This window comes from Hipposideros armiger, unplaced genomic scaffold (genome assembly GCF_001890085.2).
Source record: "Hipposideros armiger isolate ML-2016 unplaced genomic scaffold, ASM189008v1 scaffold_72, whole genome shotgun sequence".
Classification (NCBI taxonomy): Eukaryota; Metazoa; Chordata; class Mammalia; order Chiroptera; family Hipposideridae; genus Hipposideros; species Hipposideros armiger.
In genome coordinates this window covers 432,606-439,652 of record NW_017731422.1, presented here as the reverse complement: position 1 = coordinate 439,652, position 7,047 = coordinate 432,606, and positions in this window count along the sequence as shown.

The following is a 7,047-nucleotide window of genomic DNA, read 5'->3' as shown; positions in this document are numbered from 1 at the left end:
TAACTCTTAAGTCCTATTGTAGAGATAATATCAATAAAGCAAGTGACCTAACACAGAACATTATTCACAGTAAACATTCAGTAAATATGAATTTCCCCTTCTTTCTTTTCTCCTATGACAACTGGCTTCTCGCCAGGACTCACCATCTACCCATCTCTACCTCAAAGGCAAATATCAATGAATACAGGGACATAGAGACCCTTGAGTGTTGACCAAATTTCCCAGAATACACTAATAAGCTTTCCCTTCAAAAAAAGAACTTAACTACTCTGTGAGTCCTGACTATGGGCCAGGCTCCGTGCTAACGGTGGGTATACTGAAGAAGGATACAGCCTTACCCAGATGATTGTAATATTAGTTGACAAGGCCTTAGATGGAGAGAAGCACTGAAGGAATATGGCTCAAAATGACCTGGAGGTTCAGAGATGGCTTCCCAGGGAACATGAGTCCAGTAAGAAAAGGAGGAGTTGGTCTGATGACAGAGAGGAGGAGATGTTACAGGCAGAGGAACTGCCAAGGGCAAAGCCAGAGGAGACAGAACAGTATCCCATTTGTGGGGAGCTCAGCATTCCTGGAGCATAAAGAGGGAGGCAGGGAGTGGTGGGGGATGGGACAGAGAGGCTCTCAGGTTGTTATGGGCAGGACCTAAGGCCTTGCACAGGATGCTCAAAGGTGAACTTGATATTGTTGGCGACAGACAAGGCTTGAAACAGGGGAGTTAAGTATTTGATTTGCAATTTTGTTCCAAGGGATTGTCTTTACTCCAGCAGGTGGGTAAAAACTATGAGAGTTCAGTTCACTTTGACCAACATTTACAGAGTCCCCTGTGACAAGCCCAGAGCCCCCACAGGACATTGTGCTGCAGAGATAAGCACATGTGGTCCTTTCCCTCAAACAGCTGACATTCTGGTAAGTTATCATTTAAAAAACAGGAGTCCGGAAGAGGATCCATCATGTCACTCACTGTTCTTAACTGCTCCCCGCCCCCGGCCTCAGTGTTCTGATTGGCAGCCCTATCCCAGTCAGTTGAGGCTCTCTCCCCGAAGGTTGACACTCCTCGCTTTCTCCTGGTCACTGTGTTTTGTCTGCTATCTATGTCTAATGACAAAACAGTATTCAGTCAATTACACTGATGCAGAAACACAAAGGCAGGCCCAGGAACAAGGACACACTGAATTAGCTATGGTGACAGTCTTACCATAGGTGGCTTCTTGCCGTGTAACAGCGACCTCTGAGTGAATCCTCAAGTCCTTTGAATATCCCTTCCCAGCTCAACAAATCAAATTAAGCCCTCAGAATATTGGCCTTCTGCCCAACATCAGGATGATGCTAGGAATGTGCCAGGCATTCTCATACATGTCTGAGAATTAATGAGATAAATCAGTGCAAACAGTCCACGGAATTCTCCTAGAATCCCTTGAATTTAATGGGAAATATGGATTCCAGGAGTGGCTGCCCACATTCAAAGTTCCTGATGCTTGAACGCAACTCAATCCTACTTTCAGGCACTGTAGAGGGTTAAAGAGTGGCCCTTTCCCAAAGGCATGTAAATGTGACCTTATTTGGGAAAAGGGTCTTTGTAGATGTGATTAAATTAAAAACCTTGAGATGCAATCATCCCAGAGTAAAATGAGCCCTGAATGCTTTGACAACTCTTTATAGGAGAAGAGAAGGAAAAAGAAATCCAGAGACAAAGGAGAGAAGGCCATGTGATAATGGAGGCAGATATTGGAGTGATGCCATCCCAGGCCAAGGAATGCCAGGAGCCATCAGAAGCTGGAAAAGGCAAGGAAGCCTCCTCCTCTAGAGCTGCCAGAGGAATTGCGCCTCTGCCAATACCTTTCTTCAGACTTCTGGCTTCTAGAATTGTGAGCGAATGAATTCTGTTGTTTTGCCACCAAATTTATGGTCATTTGTTACAGCAGCTGTACAAAACTAATATGGGGAGCTTGGAGCACTACCCTCACTACTGCTACAGGCTACGGGACAAGCCTTCCTCCTCCCTCAATACCCTGGGGATCCTTGGGGTAACTTACTCCCTCCTTCTTTCATTCAATCATCATATAAGTAGCATGGACTGGGTATATGAAAATGGATAAAAGACAGACACTCCGTCAAGTGTTCACAGCTAGAGAGAGAGATGAAGACATAAATAGGTAATCATAACATTAAGTGGGCTGAATTGTGTCTCCCCAATGTGCATATGTTGAACCCTAATCCCTAGTACCTCAGAATGTGTCTATATTTAGAGTCAGGGTCTTTAAAGAGATAATTAAGTTAAAATGAGATCACTAGGGTGAGCTTTAACCCAACATGACTGGAGTCCTTATAAGAGAAGAAGATCAGGACACAGACTCACACACAGGAAGGACCATGTGAAGACACAGGGAGATGACAGCCATCTATAAACTAAGGAGAGAAGCCTTAGAAGAAACCAGCTCTGCCAATGGCTTGAGCTTGGTCTTTTAGCCTCCAGGAATGTGAGAAGAAAAACTCTATTGTTTAAGCCATGCCATGTATGGCACTTGGTTATGGCAGCCCTAACAAACTGATACATTGAGATGAGAGGAATGAATGGGCACAGAGGAGACCCAGCAAGCCCAGGCTGGGGGTTAGGGGTGGTAAAGGCTTCCCGAGGTGACTCCTAGGCTGGGTCTGAAAGGACAGTAGGCTTTCCTGGGAAGGGAGAGAGCTGAAAGGAAACAGCTTGAGCAAAGGCCCAAGTCATAAACTTGCATGAAGCGTGTAGGGAAATACAAGTCAGCGTTTTTCAAGGCAAAGGGTAAATGGGGAGTGGCAGGTGATGAGGTTTTGGCTAAAAGCCTAACGGAGTTTCTTACGCATTCTCTCCATCCGGGCCTTTTCCTGGGAAATGGGGAGCCACTGCTTATCTAGAAGCAGGGAAAGGGCATGGTCTGATGGGCTCTTTATCTGGACCATTCTGGTGACTATGTGGGGACTTCTTGGGAGGTAGATGAATCTAGAGGCAGTGTCCAGTAGAATAACTGCAGTCAAGATGACAGTCGTCAGTGGTGGCCAAGATGGAGAGAAGAGAACATTTCGGAAGTGAAACTGACTTTTACAAAGCAAAGCAGCAGAAATCTAAGTTACTCAAAAGTTTCAGTTGGTACCATTGGTAATACTGCCCACCAAGGTGGTGGGATTAGTTATAGATGAACTGATATTGGATTTGCAGTCCCTGAGGAGAAAAAAATTCCCTTGGAAAAAAAAGGTGGATCCTAATTTGAGGTATTTATTTCAAAATATCACATCACCTCCATTTTCAAAGCTGACATTCCCCACGTGATGATTCAGGTAACATGTCTGTCTTTATTACTCTTTTATGAGGGTTTCTTTCCATAGTTTCTCAAGATGCTAAAAGGCTTAGAGAAAGCAGCTGACTCTATAGGAAAGAAAAATGGTTAGTTGGGCCAGTCTTAGAAAATTCTTCTCCCTCCATGGGAGGGACGTGGACATACAAGGCATGAGTACCCAGGTAGGGAGTGTGGGATGCATTAGAGATAGATAACATTGAGGTTTCCTGGACCCTCCTGAGATCATCTTCCATGCAAAAAAAATTTTGCATAGAGTTTTAGAATGTTCCTAAACCTCTTGAAGCATATTCATGAACATCCAGTGTCCCAAGCTAGGAATGCCAATAGTTTTTAAATAGTGGCCTGGATCAAGAGCTGGAAGTCCTGGCTTGTAACTGATTCTCAGGTAGCCTTTGGCAAGCTCCTAACTCTTCTGTTTTCTATCTTCTTGTCAGAGTGCTAGGATTTTGTGCCCTCTCTGACTGCTAGCACTGATTCTCAAAACAAATCAGTTTGTATGGGCACTTAGAAAATAATTTTGAATAAAATTGGGACTTTATTGGGTTCTCAGCACCCTAAATAAGAAGAAATTATGATATGAATAGAAAACTTTGTTCAAACCTGCTCACTGTTCCATTTCTATGTGCTCCATTGGTTCCAGGAAAGGATGACTGGGCACATGGAGCAAACAGGCTCAGACTTGTATCTTCTCACAAATGTTTCCAAGGACATGCTTGGATGGGTCCTTTTTTACTGACATCAGAGCAGGCTATCCCTAGAGGTCATGGAACAGGAATACCCTATTTCCAGACCTCTAAATATGTAACTTTTGAGTAGTCTAGCCAAGCTAAGCCAGATTACACAAACATATTTTTTTCATTGAAAACTATACTGAAATAACCTCAATCAAAACTTTGTGCTGAATCAGTATCCTCCCCCACAAATATAAAGTAACTGGATACATATACAGATAACATATAAATCAGCATCACACTGGTTAACATATTCTAGCAATTTGTCTGTATGAAGCCAAAGATCTAAATATTTGGACACATCCAGATAGTTGAATGAATGATAACTAAAACCAAAATAGATAGGCTTATTATACGTAATGTATTTCCATCTAAACACTTGGACTAATCTTAGAAATGAAGCTTGGTAGATTTCTGTTTGGTTTGGCTCTACAGGGTAGATGGGAATGCTTATGAATTTGCTTATCCATCACCCTAAACATTGCTTTGCTCATCATGTCCTCCTCCAAAACATTCTATTGCTCTCAGTTGAAATCCAAGTTCCCTAATTGGCCATGCAAGACTGCCCTCTTAGTTCTGCAGCTATGTGGACCCTCTTTCCACTCCAACTAAATAGATCTAGTCCTACACACGTGCGTGTTTGCTGTACCTTTGCTTAGGCTGAGCCCTCCGCCTGGAATATTCTTACTTCCTCCTCAATTGAGCCACTTCTCAACCTCCAAATCCAGCTTCACTTCCCTTATTTTCTCAGTGAGATTTTATGGTTACTTACCTGAAATGATGAATTTTTGTCTGCCTCCAAGGCAAACGGTGTTGCTAATGAAAACTCCCAGGAAAGACCTGGAAGGTGAAGGGTCCTGTTCTAACCAGATCTTGGTCAAGAAAAAAGCCCCAGGCCCACAGATGGTGACACAAAAAGAAGGAAAGCCTATGACTCAATAAGTTGGTTTTTTTTCATTGCACATCCCTATCAATACAAAATTTAAACATTTACCCATAATATACATATATTTATTCATTTATAAACTATAGTAATGTACTACTGCAAAAGTACACTGTGCACATATGAAATATATAAAATATTAACATTTAAGAAGACTAAGTAAAATTAAATCAAAATATCACTTAATATTTTAATTCTAATTATAATATTCTATACCGTGCATTATGTGAATACCCTGTTTTGGACATGCCTCCTGGCACAGCATCAGGCTCCTTTGCTATAGGAATAATAACAATTATTGACAATTCTGTGACACTTTCAGCTATGCTAAAGTAAATTATAGGGAGTCACACCTGTAGAACAAAGATTCCAGGCTATGAGGCTAAGAAACATTAACCAGGACTGTTATATTGTCTGACTTTGGGAGGGCACCACTTGCATTTTCTGTGACTCGTGTGCCCTAAATTTGATCAGCGCACAACCTTTGCATGGGAGCCCTGTGCCTAATGAGTGCCTAATCAGAGGCAGATTTGCTTTCCAAAGAGCAGGCTCCATGTGAGCTGAGGATGGAAAGGAGGGTTGGTCTCGTGTTGGCCTTTGCCAACCACACCCCAATCTAGAGATCATATCATTATCCATCCATTTCTTAGAATGGATAACAGGCGGTGCCATACATATACACGCCGATAAAGCACTGCAGCCACATACCCTGGGAGACTAGATAAAATGAAAGACTGTAAGAGCTGCAAAAGATCAAATTTCAGAGATGAGGAAACTTGGGTCCAGGAATGTTTCATAGCAAATTATAGACAGAGTTACATTAGGATTTCCTGACCACTGCTCTTTCCACAATATCACATTGGTCATATTAGGATCAGTAATGGAACGAATTGTATCAGTAATGGAACTAAGTGTAATGGAACATTTATTAAACGTCTACTAACATGTATTGAATGTGCTTAAAATAAAAATATTATTTCATGGATGGTTCAAATTCATCACGATCAATAATAATAATTTAGGCTCCTATATATCGAGCACTTATTATACATCAGATAGTATCCTAAGCAATTTACATGAATTATCTTGTTTAATCTTCATAACAACCCCAGGAGGAACATATCATTAAAACATTCATTTTACCAACGAGGAAATGGAGGCTGATAGAAAAGAAACAATTTGATAGACATTAACTTGCTACGTCAGGTCTCAAACCCATGAGCTTCACTTCAAAACCTGCTCTCAAACATGTACTGCCCCCCAGAGTCAATGGTATCAATTACATGCAGGATAAATGGTGTTCATTTGTACCTTTTTCTTTGCAGTAACTATCGTCAGAATACTGTTCTTTTTTCCCTTTGCACTAAATGAAATACCAGACTGCCTCTCTCTCTCCTCTCCTCTTCTCTCTTTTCCTTTCTGTTTCTCTCTTTTTTCTCTCTCATATACAGACATACAAAAACAATCAGGAAACCATCTACAAGCCCCTCCATTTTAGCAGAAAGCAGTAAGATGAGTCTCATAATCCTATGTGGCAAATTCTGAACTAACAACTCCTCCTGGTTGCCTTAGGACATGGATGGCACCTCTCACGAGAGATTTGTTTTTCACTGGATCTCGGCCAATGACCAAGAAGCTATTATTTCTTTCCACTTATTTTCAGGAGTTGTGTTTATCTGTCTTTCCTATGGGAGAGTTGGACCTAAGATGTGCAGTGTTCATCTCTTATCTAGTACCTGGCATGTAGTAAGTATGTTGTAAATGTTGGATAGATCAAGAAGGAAGGAAGGAAGGAAGGAAGGAAGGAAGGAAGGAAGGAAGGAAGGAAGGAAGGAAGGAAGGAAGGAAGATGTATGAATGACTATAATAACACATTTTCTCAATCATATGTTCCCAGAGAAGGTGTCCATACATGAAAGGGGAATAACATCTCCATTCACTCAGTAGCTCTGGTCAAAACCCCTAGTCAATCTTGGTGCTTTTCTTTCATTATACTTCAAATGAATCCATCAGCAAAACCTCTGGGCTCTCTCTTCAA